Here is an 18,261-nt window from a genome sequence, read left to right as displayed (position 1 = left end):
AGCGGCTGGCTATAAGCAATGACCAACTCTAACTGTAAAGGCAACCAACCGAACACATCTGAAGGAGAGCATTTCATTTTATTTTTTGAAAAATATACATTCAGAAACATCTCTTGCTTGCATAGTACATTTCCAAAAATAGTTTTTCTGTGCTAAAAATTTTATATTTTGGCAGATTAGTTTTTTTTTCGTCTAATTTTACTTCTTCTCATTGTTTTTGTTGTTTCATTAAATTTGTTCGCTTCAACTTGGGTTGCTTTCGAAATATTCCAAACACATACATACATACATACAAATTATATATTCCGAGCAAATAGATTGTATGAATTTGTAGAAGCTTTTTATGCATGAAAAGTTACACATACACATGCACGCAGATACACATACACATACACACACACATTCTCACTCATCTTAGCTGCTTTATTTGTGTAGGCGTTCGCCTGAATTTTGTATGTAAATAAAATTTGTGCATTTGCCTTTCGGCACACAAAACCCCTTTTTTGTTTGAAGTTGCTGTCGAAGTCAGGTTTACACAAAAAAAGCTATGATAAAATACCACAGAAATTCATCTGCTGTGACCTTTCATCTTTGCCTCGTTCTGTGGCAAGCCTATCAACAGATGCGTGTGTATGTGTGTGAGAGTGAAAATGTGCCTTCAAATTATAGGATATGATAAAAGTTATGGATGCTATTACTCACTTTGTGTAAATTTCAATTGTTGAAAGGTGAACACTTGTCAAAATAAATTTCACACTACAAATAATTTTATTTTTATGTTTGTGGCTGTTGGTTTATCAACGCAAGAAGTGATAGGTATTTAATTTAGTATTTTTTCCAATTGAAGTAATCCCATTATTCGTTTGACATTGCTCGTTTACGCAGTATTTAAAATATTCATTCATTTATAGCAAGAAAAATTCCATTTATTAAAATAAAGGGTGGTCTAATATTATATTTCGTTAATTTTGTCAACTTGTTTCGCGCTTGTTTGTTTGTTTACAATAATTTTTAGCAGGTAGTTGCACTGCAAAGTTTTTGATATAAACCGTTGTCTGTTGACAAAGCATGCAATGTTGCCACTGTTACGATATTGGAGTATTCACTTATTAACAGCTGTTCAATAATTTTTGCGATTCGATAAAAGAGGCCATTGAACGTATGCGAAGTTTCATTTCAATCTGTGAATTCATTCTTTGATTACAAGCCATTTAGTACCGACGTGTCAGAGGAATTCCTACAATGGAAAAACTCAGGTATCGTGCGGTGATTGAATTTTTATTTTTGGAAGGTTTAAAAGCAACGGAAATTTATGAAAGAATATTTAAAGTTGATTAAGGACTTCTCCACAGCAATTAGTAGAATAGAAAGATGGCTTGCTGAATTTAAACGTGGTACTACAAGCTTTGAAAACGATCCAAGTCAAGGACGTCTAAAAACAGCAACAGCACCAGAAATCGTACAAAAAGTACAGGAAATCGTATTGGTAAATCGTCAAGTGGTTGAAAGAGATTTATTAGAAGCTTTAGGCATCCCATGGGTACTGCAAGCAATATTTCGACTGAAGTATTGGGTTTCAGAAAGCTGTGTCACAATGGGTGCCGCATTCGATTCAATGGAACAAAAACACATTCGAATGCGACTTTCCCAGCAACATTTTGAGCGTTTTCGAAAGGATAAAGTGAATTTTGTGCATCGATTCATTACTATGGATGAGATTTGGGTCTATCACCATAATCCTAAATCAAAACAGGAGACTAAAGAGTGGTGTAAATCTAGTTCGTGTCCAGAAATCGGCTTAGAAGATGTTAGCATAATTTTTTTTAGATGCGACCCAAATTGGGGAACATCAGAATTCGTTTTAGAGGTATGGTTCCTTCGGCAAAGTTTCTTATTTTGATCCCTTCTTCTTCTTCTTAATTGGCGCTATAACCGCTTACGCGATTTTGGCCGAGTTTAACAAAGCGCGCCAGTCGTTTCTTTCTCGTGCTAACCGGCGCCAGTTGGACACACCAAGTGAAGCCAAGTCCTTCTCCACCTGATCTTTCCAACGCAGAGGAGGCCGCCCTCTTCCTCTGCTACCACCAGCTGGTACCGCATCGAATACTTTCAAAGCCGGAGCGTTTGTATCCATTCGGACGACATGACCCAGCCAACGTAGCCGCTGGATCTTTATTCGCTGCGCTATGTCTATGTCGTCGTAAAGCTCATACAGCTCATCGTTCCATCGTCTGCGATATTCGCTGTTGCCAACGTGCAAAGGTCCAAAAATCTTACGCAGAATCTTTCTCTCGAACACTCCAAGCGTCGCTTCATCGGATGTTGTCATCGTCCAAGCTTCTGCGCCATACGTTAGGACGGGCATGATGAGAGTCTTGTAGAGTGTTAGTTTTGTTCGTCGAGAGAGGACTTTACTACTCAATTGCCTACTTAGTCCAAAGTAGCACTTGTTGGCAAGAGAGATTCTACGTTGGATTTCAAGGCTGACATTGTTATCGGTGTTAATGCTGGTTCCTAAATAGACGAAGTCTTTTACAACCTCAAAATTATAACTGTCAACAGTGACGTGGGTGCCGATACGCGAGTGTGCCGACTGTTTGTTTGAAGACAGGAGGTACTTCGTTTTGTCCTCGTTCACCATCAGACCCATTCGCTTTGCCTCTTTATCCAGTTTGGAGAAGGCAGAACTAACAGCGCGGTTGTTAAGGCCGATGATGTCAATATCATCGGCATACGCCAGCAATTGTACGCTCTTATAAAAAATTGTGCCTGAGCGATTAAGTTCTGCGGCTCGCACGATGCTCTCCAACATCAGGTTAAAGAAGTCACACGACAGGGAGTCACCCTGTCTGAAACCTCGTTTGGTATCAAACGGCTCGGAGAGGTCCTTCCCAATTCTGACGGCGCTGCTGGTGTTGAGCAACGCCATCTTACATAGCCGTATTAGTTTTGCGGGGATACCAAATTCAGACATCGCGGCATACAGGTAACTCCTTTCCGTACTGTCGAATGCAGCTTTGAAGTCGACGAAAAGATGGTGTGTGTCGATTCTCCTTTCATGGGTCTTTTCCAAGATTTGGCGTATTGAGAATATTTGGTCGATGGTAGACTTTCCAGGTCTGAAGCCACACTGATAAGGTCCAATCAGTTGGTTGACGGTGGGCTTCAGCCTTTCACACAATACGCTCGCTAGAACCTTATAGGCGATATTTAGAAGACTAATCCCGCGGTAATTGGCACAAATTGCAGGATCGCCCTTTTTATGGATTGGGCAGAGCACACTTAAATTCCAGTCGGCAGGCATGCTTTCATCCGACCATATTTTGCATAGGAGCTGATGCATGCACCTTACCAGCTCCTCGCCGCCATGTTTGAATAGCTCAGCCGGCAGTCCGTCGGCGCCCGCGGCTTTGTTGTTCTTTAGCCGCGTTATCGCTATTCTCACCTCGTCATGATCGGGTAGCGGAACGACAATTCCGTCGTCAACGATTGGGGTATCGGGATCTTCACTTTCTCGGTGACATGCGCAGCTGTCACTGTTTAATAGGTTCGAGAAGTGTTCCCTCCATAATTTAAGATTGCTCTGTACGTCGGTCACCAGTTCGCCGTCTTTGTTCTTACAGGAAAACGCCCCGGTCTTAAAACCTTCTGTAAGCCGCCGAACTTTCTGGTAGAATTTTCGGGCGTTGTTCCTGTTGGCCAGCATCTCAAGCTCTTCGCACTCACGTATTTCGGCCTCTCGTTTCTTCTGTCGGATAATACGTCTCTCTTCCTTTTTCAGCTCTCTGTAGCGATCCCACATGGCTCGCGTTGCGCCCGATCGCAGCGTGGCTCTATAGGCGGCATCCTTTCTTTCTGCGGCAGCATGACATTCCTCGTCGTACCAATTGTTTTTTCGGGCTCGCCGGAATCCGATTTCTTCTTCGGCGGCGGTACGTAGAGAACGAGAAATGTTGCTCCATTGTTCGTGGATGCCGGTTTGTTGGGCAGTACTCTCTGAGAGCAGGAGTGAGAGTCGAGTGGCGAATCTTCTGGCTGTCTGTTGTGATTGCAGCTTTTCGAGGTCGAACATTCTTTGCGTAGGTAGATGCACGTTTTTTGCTGCACAGAGGCGCGTGCGCAGTTTGGCTGCAACAAGGTAGTGATCCGAGTCAATGTTGGGTCCTCGGATCGTACGTACATCTAATACACTAGAAGCGTGTCTTCCATCTATCACAACATGATCGATCTGGTTTCGCGTTTTTCGATCAGGGGACAGCCAGGTAGCTTGGTGTATCTTTTTATGCTGGAATCTGGTGCTGCAGACTACCATGTTTCGGGCCCCGGCGAAGTCGATCAGCCTCTGTCCGTTACCGGATGTTTCGTTGTGTAGGCTGAATTTTCCGACTGTGGGACCAAAAATTCCCTCCTTGCCCACCCTGGCGTTGAAGTCGCCAAGCACGATTTTTATGTCGTGGCGGGGGCAGCGCTCATAGGAACGTTCCAGGCGCTCATAGAAAGAATCTTTGGTCGCATCGTCCTTCTCTTCCGTCGGGGCGTGGGCGCAAATTAGCGATATGTTAAAAAAACGGGCTTTGATGCGGATTGTTGCGAGACGCTCGTCCACCGGAGTGAACGACAGTACTTGGCGACGAAGTCTCTCTCCCACAACAAATCCGACACCGAATTTGCTACTCCTATTTTGATCCCTAGAATACGATTTTCACAGAGCAATGAGCGATTTTTAAATCGAACTGCCCTAATATACATATATACATTGTACAAGGTGGCGCAAAATTAATCATCCAATTTCAATAACTAATCCCTACTCCTACGATTTCTTCCCATACAGAAGGTGGCACAAAATGAACCATCCAATTTAGTTTTTGCATAACTTTTTTACTAAAAAAAGAAAAAATGATTTTGAGTGATGGAAATCTTTAAGTTGACCTTTACGCGCTCTATTGCTTGTTCGTTTAGTTCATAAGTGTCAATATGATTGACGTATGACGTCATTTGCAAATATTAATTATAAATCTTCCGATAGAGTGATTATTTTTACGCCACCTTGTATAGGGTTATTCAATAGGTGCGCTTCAACTTTTTTCCGATAGGGAGGGCGAACGACGCAATATTTTTTATTTTTCGCTTGTCATTTGTATACTTCATTAGTATACATTTCATCATGGAACGCTACACACTTGAGCAACCATCGCAAATCGTGCAAATTTTGTATGAAAATAATCGTTCTGTTGCTGCTACTTTAAGAGCATTACGACCATTTTACGGCCCATTTAACAAGCCGTCCCGTTTTCGGGTTATGTGAAGTCATTGGTCTACAGTAACAAGCCGGCGACGATTTGTGAGCTCAGAGTCAATATTGAACGCGAAATTGCTGGAATTTCGGCCGATTTATGTAAAAGAGTGGTCGAAAATTGGGTTCAACGATTGGACTTCGTAAAACGTGCCCGCGGTGGTCATCCAAAAGAAATCGAATTTCATACTCAAATGTATATGTTCAAACTCGATAATAAAAAAAAATAGTTAAAAAAGTCAAACCGTTTGTGTTTTATTCAAAAAAGTTCAAAAGTTGAAGCGCTCTTACTGAAAAACCCTATATATTAGTTCGTTTGAAATCGGTATCAGCAAAGCAGTAAACTTTGAAATAAATAAATTGCGCAGTACAGTGATTCCTTCATTTCATTCAAAATATTACCTCTTAAGACAATGACTGCTATACATACATAAATATATAATATATAAAAAACCCTTTGGAAGCTGTGTTTCTGCTAAGCCATCACAAAGGTTCGAATATGTCTACAATAGAGGCCGCTTTTTTTTTCAATTTCAAATGTTTATTAACAAAAAATGGTTACCGATTTAATATTCAAAGTAATAGCCATCGGTAGCGACACATTTTTCCCATCTCTCAGGCAATTTGTGGATGCCGCGCCAAAAAAATTGGCCATCTTTGGCCTCAAACCAATCATCGAATCATTTTTTGGCCTTTTCGTGAGAATTGAAGCGCTGCTTGGAAAGTGCGTGGCCCATCGATGCAAACAAATTATAATCGGAAGGCCCCAAGTCTTGAGAGTAAGCCGCATGTACCAGCGGTTCCCAATCGTACGTCTCCACCAATTCTTCGCTCTTGTTCGATGTGGCGGTGCATTGTCATGAAGAAAAATTATTTTGTGAGCCGATCGGCATATTCCGGGTGTTTTCGGTGTATAGCGCAGTTCATGCACCGTCAACTGTTTCACCTGATCCCTAAAAACACACAGCATTGCCTTGCGGTCGAAACGATTTGGTTTGGCCGTTGTTTTTGGCTTATGGTTGGTATTGGAGAAATACGCCCATTTTTCATCACCCGTCACGATTCAATGCAAAAAAGACTTCCTTTTGAACCGGGAGAGCAGCAATTCACAAGTGGTTTTTCGGTTCTTAACAATGTCCGCAAATCGTAGTTTGAAGGCACGAAATCCGACATTTTTTAGAGCGACAAAAATGCATTGTTGTATGAAACGTAACAAACAATGAACTAAATATTGCTGACAGATGACAGACGAAAAAAACACGACATTTGGGAAGGTTTAAAAATACTCCTAGCTACATCTATGGAGTAATAGCTGAACGTCTCATTTCATAGGTACTTAAAAAATAAATTCACTTTGTAAGAAAGTGCAACCATAAATTTAAGGCTGATCGCAGTGTCGTTGATATGCTTGGCAGAGGTTTGATTAAAACAACCTCAAAAAGCGATGATAAAGCCATTAAAAATTTTGTTAGTAAAAAATCCTACTCCAAGCCTTAGGCCAAGCTGAAGCTTTCATCGAAAAGCATAAACATTTTCATTTGCACAATCTGACGGAGATTGAAGGAACCTGACATCAGAAATTGGAGCACATTTCAAAAACCTTTTCTAACTGAAGCGCATATTCAAAACCGTTTAATATGGGCAAATGAAAATTTGAATCGTGATTGGGCCAAGGTTATGTACACAGCGAGTAATCTTTTTTTTTTGGAATTCTTGGTGGAAAGCTTGGGCTGATAAAGGCACAAAATGAGAAGTGGATGACATATTAGCTACAGCGCGCCTAAATCAAATTGGAGGTACTTTTTCCAATAGCAGTTTTTTGACAGATCACGCGTGACTACTGTCAAACTAAATACATAATTTTTTTCACTGACATTTCATCATGGAACGACTTACGCTTCAACAACGTTTACAAATCGTACAATTGTATTATGAAAATCGGCGATCTGTGAAAAGTGTACAACGCGCGCTCGGGCCATCTTATGGTGGACATAACCATCCTATCGAACGCACTATTCGACAAACCATCGGCAACATTGAGAATAGTTTTACATCAACGACCGATTGGACTTCATACAACTCGGAAGAATCGATTCGGCGCCGATCTCAACAACTTGTCCCTTCTTATGGAACGACTTGGGCGATTTTACGAAAAGATCTTGGTTTGAAGGTGTATGAAATACAGCTAGTCCAAGATTTCAAGCCGGCCGAGCTTCCAAAGCGTCACAACTTCAGTCGTTGAACTCTTGAAAAACTTGCCGAAGATTCGCATTTTGTTACCCGAATTTTGTTTAGCGTTGAGGCTTATGAAAACAACCCATTGGGGCGGCCTATGGGCTCGAGGAATCATCGGCCCATATATCTTCAAAGACGAGGCTAGCGCTAATGTAGCAGTGAATGGCAAACGCTATCGCGTCATGATACACGACTTTTTGATGCCGGAAATTGAACCTCGTGATCTTCACAACATTCGGTTGCAAAAAAAAAACGGCGCTACTTGCCATACAGCCTGTGAAACAATGGATGCACTGCGTCGTCGTTTCGGCCACCAAGATCGTGCGATATCACACCTTTGGGCTTTAATTTGTTGGGGGATGTAAAGCGACTCATTCAAAATTGTTGTTTATGGATGACTGAATTACGGCGCAGTTGGGGCAAACATTTGAAAGGGATTATCTTTGAAAAATATACGTAATGAATGGTTCTACACAAAAATAATAAAGATTGCCCAATCAATTTGAATTTTTGTTGTTCTCTTTCAATTTAAAATCCGATGCCTCTAAATTAATCACGCTTTGTTCATGGAGTTGAGGCTGAAAGTTGTCTGATCCTTCTGATTCTTCTTTCATCGGCATGGTTTTGTGACTGTTTTCTAAGCAGTAGCATTTGCTATTAATGAAGACAGACTGTCGCCTTTTGAAGCGTTATAAGTCACGGCGCTTTCTAGATGAGACTATCCCCGTTTTTTCAGATATTCAAGCTGCTTTTGGGCTCTTGCAAATCTTATAACCAAATCAAGGCTGGCGCGCGAAACCAAGCACGCGATGAATGAAGTTTGCATTTCCGGCTGTCGTAATATCAACGACCTTAATGCACTTAAGCAAGTATTGACTCCCAGTCCAAGTAGACACTTTGAATGGTGGTCATTTCGTGAGACCACTTCAATATTTCGCTTTGGCTACTGTGTTATAATTTGGTTATTTTAGTTTGTATTTCTTTATTCTGAATATTATTGAGGCTTCGTGTAAAAATTTATTGCCACTAAAAATAATTTATAGAGATTCAATAAAGATGTGTTCAATATCAATAAATTTCAACTAATTTCCATTTCATAAATTTGTTCGCCGTGTTAAATAACATTTTGGCATTTCTTCCACCAGAATAAATATTTATTTCATTTAATTAAGAAGATAGACAGAAATATGCAAATAAAAATAGATAAAAAATGTAAGTTTGTAAGTAAATAAGAAAATGAAAATACCTCCTCGAGGTAATATACGTAATAAATAAATAAAACTATAAAAAGCGCATACAAGTATGTGTATATGTCTATATGTCTAAAGGAAAAAAATTTACACAGCACCAAGCAACCAAATTTATAATGGCATATATGAATGTATGTGTGTAAAGAGATATGTGTGTGCATTTCTTTATAGAAACCTATATTTTGGAGACCATAGGTAAATATTGGCAATTGTATAAATTTTACACAGTCGATATTCACACCTACGAGTATGTATGTATGTAGTGAAATAAACAGGCAGCTCAAAGCTACGTTGGGTAGGAAGTTCTTTTAAATTCGATTATTTGACTATTCAATGTGCATAATTTTGGAATTCACTCTACTTTAATATTAAAAGCTATCTACTGCTTTATAAAAGCCTACTGCTATTCTTTAAATTAACTAAAAATTAAATTAAATTTCACAAATGGGCATCAAATGAATGGCTTTTGCACAGCTTTAATGCCGAGATATTTGAAAATATGGTTGCGAAATATTTTTAATATAATATTTTATGACTATATACCTACAGGCATTGGTATATACCAAACAAAAAATATTCAATATGTGGCCAATTCATAATACAATTCATTAAAAAATGTTGAAAATTTTACACATGAAATAATGAAGGAGCATTTATATTTAAAACTATAAAAAGTTATTATCATCATCACAATATAAATACGCTTAACTAAAATATTAAATCCCTATTTTAGTGTACCGTCCTTTTCATTTCAATGAAAAATGCATAAATTGAGAGGAAATAATTACTTCGATTCAACAGCTCAACTACCAGCATCTTCACAGCTGTTAGAACGAGTCACTCCGCTATTGGTACCATAGCTAGTAGAATGGGTATACCTCACAATGACTTCTGCAGGAACTGTGAAGATGAGGAAGAAATTAAGTTGGTACAACACCTCCTCTGTGAAAGGAGGGAAATTTGCAAAATGTCGCGCCACCGGAGAGGCTAGTTACCTTCTTAGAAAGATCTAATGAGTTTAAGGAACTTAGTTAGGGGTTTCAAATCAATCAAAAATCAAATGCAGGCAACACAATGGGCCTTAGGGCCACCGAGTGTCCTGTCTTAAACAAGCAACCTGACTAATCTAGCCTAACCCTTTAGTGCAGAAATGATAACCCCGATATACATACATTGTTGGAAATATAATTTAACAAATATATTCAAGTCATTTTTGAAAATTTTAGTCTTTATTTCTGAAAACTCCGGATATTTTGTGCCTTACAAGTTCAAACAATTAATGCAAATTAAGAAAATAAAAATCCTCTTTTCCAAATATTCTACAACACAATAAATTTTCATCCAGTTTAAGAAACGTTTCCTGATAGAAACAAAAAGTTTTTGCCACAAAAAATCAGTGTTTTAAAAAAATGCTTAAACATGGGAAATTAATTTAGTATTTCGTAGCACCTGCTGCTTTTTTTAGGACTTCTTCACATCTTCAATGCATTGAATTTACTGAATTTGCACATTTATCTATTTATGGTTCCACATTTCTTCGCTATTTGTGACTTTGAAAGACCCAATTATCTTTTTCAGTTCTGCTTAAAGATACCTAATTGGGTTAAGGTCAGGAGACTGCGACGGCCATTCTAAAACATTCACTTTTCCTCTCTCAAACCACTCCTTTGCTAATTTTAATGAATGCTTGGGATTCTTAAAAGTCTATTAATATTCTCGGACAATCTTTTCAAAAACAATCAAGTAATTTTCATCTACAAATATCTATTTGATTTATTTAATTATGCCTATGATAAAATATAGTAAAGGCATTTGAAATTAAATAGATGCATACAAAGCAAATTAATATGATTACCTATAATTGAGATGAGATTATTTTTTATACTTATAGATTATAAAGATTTGGAGTGCGATATGTCTGAACATCAAATAATAGAAAAAGTTGTTTTTAAAAGCGGTCGCCTCTCGGCAGGAAATGGCAAAACTCCGAGAGTACTTCTGCCATGAATGCTATGCCTTCTTTGTGGAATAATGTCAACACGCATACCACAAATAGAAGGAGGAAAAAAAGTGTACGAGCCATATTTTTTATTATTATTTTTTATGTCTAGGTCTAAAAAATTTACGAAAAAGTTAAACTCCGATCTATTGATGGGGGCACTAGCACTACCAGTCGTTGATATATATACGTTAAACCGGCAAAGGTTCCTACTCGGAATATTGAACTGCAACCACTCAAGCAGAGAAAGTCAGCCAATTATGCCAGTGGCCAAGTCAGATTTAAAAGATATGACCAAGACAGGGCGCGACAGCTGGACTCGTATGGCGGAATAGGGTGACATATGAAGCGAAACGGAAGAAAATTTTCTAAATTCTTTCCCAAATAAGTATTGTTTCCAAATAAAAGCTGCATATTCTATTTACACCGAATAAAGCCGGAAACCAGCGTTAAAAGCATGTATTGGTCTGAGGAATTAGATGAGTTTCATCCTACAAATGCAAGTGTGGGAAGCGTGTTGGTTATGGTATAATTCATTAACATAGCAAAGGTGAACTTAGGGTCAAAATATACCCCTAAAGCCTTGAGTTCGCTAACAGACTAAAGCGTAGAGTTAGCAACGTGATACGACGTGTGGGTGAAAGTGGGAGTGAGAAGTTTAAAGAACGATGCTCTTTTGAAACAACTAACCTCAGGGTAAATTTTAACATCATTAGCATAAAGCAGAAATTTAGAAGTTGAGAAACTCAAGAGAAATGTGTTAAATGAAGAGAAAAGGAATACTGATACCAAGACAGTGCTCTGAAGTATCAATGAATGTATTCCAATGCTGTATACTAATAATCTGGTATTAAAAATGTATCGAATATTGTGTAATTTTGATAAAGTTAATAATTCCTTACCTACTGTTGATTGGTACCTGTTGTTTCCTGGCTTAGATGTCTCAAGCTGCTTTAGTAAGATTAAATAAAAAGTTGCTGACATTCTCTCGCTAATATTCCTTTGAATATAAAGAGACAATATAAAGAGACAAAATAAAAAACCTAAGGCACAAATTCTTTCGTACAAAACCCAAGAATCTATTCATTTTTTGAAGTTTAAGGAATATTCTAAGAAATATTATATAACTGCCTAGTTAATTTTTTACATAATAATAGGACTATGAATAAGTTCGTGCGGTTTTTTTTCGAAATTTGAAACTTTATTGACGTAAAATGGTTACAAATTTAATATTCAAAATATTGTCCATCGCTTACTACTACTTTTTCCCATCTTTCTGGCAATTCACGGATTCCCTTTGTGAAAAATTCGGTCGGTTTTGCCGCAATCCACGAATCGATCCATTTTTTGACTTCATCGTAATTACGGAAGTGCTGGTCAGCCAGGCCATGTTGCATCGATCGGAAGAGATAGTAATCGGATGGCGCAAGGTCTGGACTATACAGCGGGTGGGGTAGGACATCCCATTTGAGCGTTTCTAAGTATGTTTTGACCACTTGTGCAACATGTGGCCGAGCATTGTCATGTTGCAAAATAACTTTGTCGTGTCTATCGGCGTATTGCGGCCGTTTTTCTCGCAGTGCTCGGCTCAAACGCATCAATTGTCGTCGGTAGACATCCCCCGTAATCGTTTCATTCGGTTTCAGTAGCTCATAATACACAACACCCAGCTGGTCCCACCAGATACACAGCATAACCTTCAGGCCATGAATATTCTGCGCCGACGTCGATGTTGAAGCATGGCCAGGGTATCCATACGTTGTCCGACGTTTTGGATTGTCGTAATGGACCCACTTTTCATCGCCAGTCACAATTCGATGCAAAAAACCCTTTCTTTTGTGCCGTTGAAGCAGTTGTTCGCATGCCATAAAACGGCGTTCAACGTCTCTTGGCTTCAATTCATACGGCACCCAATGGCCTACCTTTCGGATCATTCCCATGGCTTTTAAACGTTTGGAAATGGTTGATTGATCAACTCCCAAAGTTTTTGCAACCTCTTCTTGCGTTTGAGCCGGATCTTGATCGAGCAATTCCTCCAATTCGGTATCCATGAACTTTGGCGGCGCACCCTCGCGTTCTTCGTCTTCCAAGCCAAAATCACCACTTTTAAAGCGTGCAAACCACTTCTGGCACGTTCGCTCAGATAGAGCATGCTCACCATAAACTTCCACCAAGATACGATGACTTTCGGCTGCTTTTTTCTTCATATTAAAATAATGAAGAAGAATTCCCCGCAAAAACACATTATTTGGCACGAAATTCGACATTTTCAAGTGTGGTAAAAATATTGTTGTTTACGCTTCAAATAAAAAACTTATACTGACGTTTGTGCCTTACGACAGTAGCTCTCCAATGAATGTTTGGAAATGTGGATCGATGGAATAATAATCAAGTTACGCCATCTGTTGTAAAACCGCACGAACTTATAAATAGACCTATTAACTAAAACAATTCCAAAAGCTTTTCGAAGTTTCATAAGATCTAAAAAAAAGTGCTCTAGCATCCCATCTGCCGTTTGTTTCAATTATAAAAGTGTGAATTCTGCTAATGAAGGGACCAACCGCTTGCTCGATTTTTTCAAATCTAAATTTATTCTTTCGCCTATTAGTGACTTTTAGCTTCAGTACCAGACAAATATGTCTGTTTGACTTTGGTTCCGTCTTGTTATCTTCGGATGATGTTGCCAAAAGTATTGCTTAACTAAAGAACTCTTCACCAACAGATGTCGATGGTCTTTCGGCTGTTCTGCTTAAAAACTGGGTTCGCTTTTTTATCCTCTTCAGTTGATATTAAACAAATCATTATCTACAGGTAATTTACCAGTGGAAATTGGCTTTTATTACACCAATTTTTAAAAATGGGGAAAAGAGTGATGTGCGCAATTAAAGGCTTCTTCAAACCTTTCGACTATCTCTAAGTTGTTGGGCTGCTATGTAAAAGATAAGATATGTTTTTGTAGTCAAAAGCTTAATTTCTCCCAACCAGCCTAGCTTCATACCTGCTAGATCGACTGTTTCAAATTTGGCTGCTTTCTCAGAAGATTGCATATCAGCTTATCAGAAAGGTTTTCTGGTCAAAGTTGTATATACGGAAATGTTGTATATGTTGGAAATTAGCATGCCTTGGTCTCCATTTCATATTTTCTGTTGGTTGGAGTCTTACCTTTTGAATCGTAAATGTGTGGTTGTTATTGACAAGTCATATTCCTTTTCTGTACCATCTGCAGCCCCACAAGGTAGCATTTTGGGTCCCTTGCTATTTGCCTTGTTTATCGAAGACATAAAAAATTGTTCTTGGCAAGTTTTTACTTTAGGCTGACGATTTTAAAATCAATTCCTTTTTAAAAAAAACCCCATCCGATTCACAAATACTGCAAAGTTAGCTTGATTAAAGTTATTTTTAAATATTCCAATATGCCACTACATTTCTTTCGCCAAGCGTTTTTCTCCTTTGAAGACCTCTCATTTGATATCTAACTATTGTCTTAGTGAAATATTTGACTTAAGAGTCATTTTTGACGCAAAGTACACATCATTTGTTCGTTCTAAAATTTAATATGCACCCCTCATCTGAAGACCTTATCATGCCCGCCACATAACTCGAATTGAACGTATCCAAAAACTGTTCATTGGGTTGCTCTACGTTCCCTTCGTTTTCATGAACTCGTACCTTCATACTCTTCTCGATGCCTGTCTTTATCTTTCGTGTTTGATATTATTCAAGGTGTTGCAGATTACCCCTGCCTTCTGGAGCAAATCTATCTTAATAGCTCATATAGAGGTAATTTAGATTTTTCAGTATTGGTTTTATAAGAACTCTGTATGCAAGAGAAGAAATCTGATCGAATACAATATTATTTTTAATTCTCTTGGCAATGACTTTGCTTCTTCTAAGCACTCTACTACTTTGTTATATTTTTTTCATACGGATTAAGAGTATAATTATATTATTTGTTAAAATATCTGTATACGTATGTAAGAATACTTGGTTATGTTGACTAAGTTTTACTTAAATAAATAAATAAATATATATATTGTATATATTAGGCCGGGTCGATTTGTGGGGAGGCAAAAAAATCGCCCATTGCTCTGTGAAAACCATATTCTAGGGATCAAAATAAGAAATTTTGCCGAAGGAACCATATCTCTAAAACGAATTCTGATGTCCCATAATTTGGGTCGAACTTTTTAGTTTCTTTTCTCATGTAAAGGCCAAAAATGGTGATACAGTATAATCTCGATAATTCGGACAATTAAATACCAGAGGTTGTCCGAAATATCGAATTTTCCGGATTATCGAGTGGGTAAAAAATTTAATAGAAATCAGTAGATCAGTAATTAAATGAAATAAACTTTTATTTAATCTTAAATTGATTAATATTCAATGAGTTATATGTACATATATTAGTTTTTATTCGGCCGTAAAATAAATCAATATATTCGTTTGCCGCAATTTTGTTTCATTTCTCTTTCTGAAGGCAATATCTCTGAGACTCACAAGTTTTAAAATGTTTCCGGATGAAAATTCCTGTTCCTCTGCATATTTAATACAACTATCAAATGCGACAATAGCTTGAGAGTGCGAAATTTTAGGATCTTGACTTTCATTTTCGTCAAGACTGCTGTTCTCGTGATCTTCTTCCTCAATCTCGTTGATATCGAAATCAGTGTCGTCATTCAACCACTCAGTAATCTCCTTATCATTATATACATCAGGGGATATTTCAACAAGAAGATCAATTATTTTAGTTGAGCTGCTGGGCCGTAGCATCGCAAGAGGCAAATCATCATCTGAGTCCCATTCTTCGTCATAAAGAATTTTGTTAAAACATTTTCTGAGCACGCGTTCATCCACATTTTTCCAAGCATTAGACGATAAAAAAGCCACATCTTTTAATGTAAAGTTTTTTAAATATTCCGGGAGATTGCTCGATGGGCTGGACAAAAGTAGAGACAAAAAACTCTTCCGATAGTTTGTCTTTAAAATTCGGATAGCATTTTGGTCCATTGGCTGTATAAGAGCCGTGCAGTTTGGTGGCAAAAACATAACATATATGTATGTCCTTATCGACATCCGACAGTGATTGGGGATGGCAAGTTGCATTGTCTAGCAGTAAAATGGCTTTGGCTGGTAAATTCTTTTCCTTTAAGTAACGCTTTACTTCTTTAACGAATGAGTTTTCAAACCAATTTTTAAAGATTTGCTCTGTCATCCAAGCATTTTTGGTATGGGAGTACCCAAGCGGAAGGTTTACATTTTTAAACGCTCTGGGGTTTTTGGCTTTCCCTATCATGAACAATGGAAGTTTGTGTTCTCCGGTTGCATTACAACAAACTAGAAGTGTTACTCTTTCTTTTCCAATTTCGCGCCCGGTGTGGATTTTTCATTATGCAATGCAAGGGTTTTTTCTGGAAGTTTTCTCCAAAACAAAGCAGTCTCATCTGCATTATAAACCTGATCATACGTAATGCCCATTTCTGCAATTTTCTTTCGCAATTTTTCAAAAAAGGGTTGCACAGCAGTAGAATCATTGGAAAGTTTTTCGCCAGATATTTTGAAGAATTTAATTCCATATCGGGAACGAAAATTACTAAACCAACCATTACTAGCCACAAATTCCACACTTTGTCCGTAAATTTGGGAACAGAATTGTTTGGCCTTTTCTTTGATGATTTCCGAGGAAATCGGTGCATTGTTTCGTCTTGCGTTTACAAACCATTTATACAAGTGGTCTTCCATCTTTTCAAACTCCGCAGGTCGCATAGTTTTACGCTTTCCAAGGCCACATTCTGTTCTAGCAATGTAACTGCAAAATATAATCAAAGGAGTGTAAACTCTTCTTACAAAATGTTTTCGTTTTTTACCTATCAATCTTTAATCCACTTGATTTTATGTCCGAAATTGTAGATTTACCTACATTGTATTGCGCACCTAGCTGTCGAATTGACTGCTCTTCACTTAGTTTCTTAAGAACTTCTTTTTTCTGGTCTATCGTTAAAAACGTATGTTTTTTCTTAGCTGCTGGTGCCATAGTTAAATTTATACAGTCCACAGTTAAAGAAATTATGGAGTTAATGTTAGAAATTAGCTACTGAACTACACGTTACGCAAATATGCTTATGAATATGAACTAGGAGGCTGACGAGCACTTAAACGCACTATTCACGCAAAGTAGTTAGCAGGGGAAGATTATAAAATAAAATTAAAAATAACGGAATTCCTTTTTATTTTAGCATATTCACTGGATAATAAAGAAGTGTCCGAATTTTGGAGGTACATGAATACGTAGTGTCCGGATTACAGAGACTTCTATAGAAAACGTTTTGGTGTCCGGATTACCGCGCTGTCCGAATTATCAAGTGTCCGAATTACCAAGATTATACTGTATTTTGAAATGATTGTATGGGGACCCCCCCAGGGGAGTTCCAGGGGGTGTGCCACTGGCATGGGTGGATTGGCCGTCCAAAGCTAGTGGGGGACATCAGAATTTGTTTTAGAGGTATGGTTCCTTCGGCAAAGTTTCTTATTTTGATCCCTAGAATACGATTTTCACAGAGCGATGAGCGATTTTTAAATCGACCCGCCCTAATATATATATATATATATATGTATATATAATTGGTGCTTACAACCTTTATTGCGTGTTTTGACTGCGACCAATCGCACATCGCTAATACGAGGAGGACTCTTGATGTTCTTCACAAAAGGAAACAAGGAAAAGGCAGATGGTTTTTTATGAAAAGCTTTTTTATTGTAGAAATACTAATACCCTCGGATATTTGCCATTGAGTGCCGATGAGCCACCGCCATTAGAAAAAACTCTTTCTATCATTTGGTGTTTCGTGCTCAAGGTTTCGAATCCGTGCACTTCCGAATGGTTTAACACGTTCCCTGTCCGCTGAGCCACATATGGTTCAGGAAACGTGCGTCTGATAAGCACTGATACGTTCCTGAGCCATATGTGTGTCAGGGGGTATATGAAACTTCTAAAGCAAATTATTCGACTGGCCGTAACGGAACTGTACAGTTTCTGCACTGGACGTGGTGGTACGATAATAAAGTAAAGAAAAACGCCGGGACTTCCGAAAAAATATTTTTATTTTACGCAGAAATCACAAATTATTTTTAATTATTTCTTATTACGACACTCCCAGGCTTATCCAAATCAGCAATCTCGGGGTCACGCCCTATGTAAATATCATAATTCCAGACAAACCCCTCTTCTGTGCACAGTTTATAGATTTTCAAGCCGTATTTATGAGCTTTTGATGGGTTGTATTGACGGAAAGATATCTTGCCTCTAAACGGCATCATCGACTCGTCAATGACGATACATTCACCAGGTGTTAGTAAGCTCTTCCAGTTATTGATGACAAGGTCCAAAAGTGGTTTTATTTTGAATAGACGTTCGTTTTGATCCCTCGGAGCTTCATTATCAACAAAGTGCCAGCAACGTAATATTGACGAGAACCGATTATGTGAAA

The sequence above is a fragment of the Anastrepha ludens genome, chromosome 3 (genome assembly GCF_028408465.1).
Source record: "Anastrepha ludens isolate Willacy chromosome 3, idAnaLude1.1, whole genome shotgun sequence".
Taxonomy (NCBI): Eukaryota; Metazoa; Arthropoda; class Insecta; order Diptera; family Tephritidae; genus Anastrepha; species Anastrepha ludens.
This window is presented reverse-complemented; position numbering follows the sequence as displayed.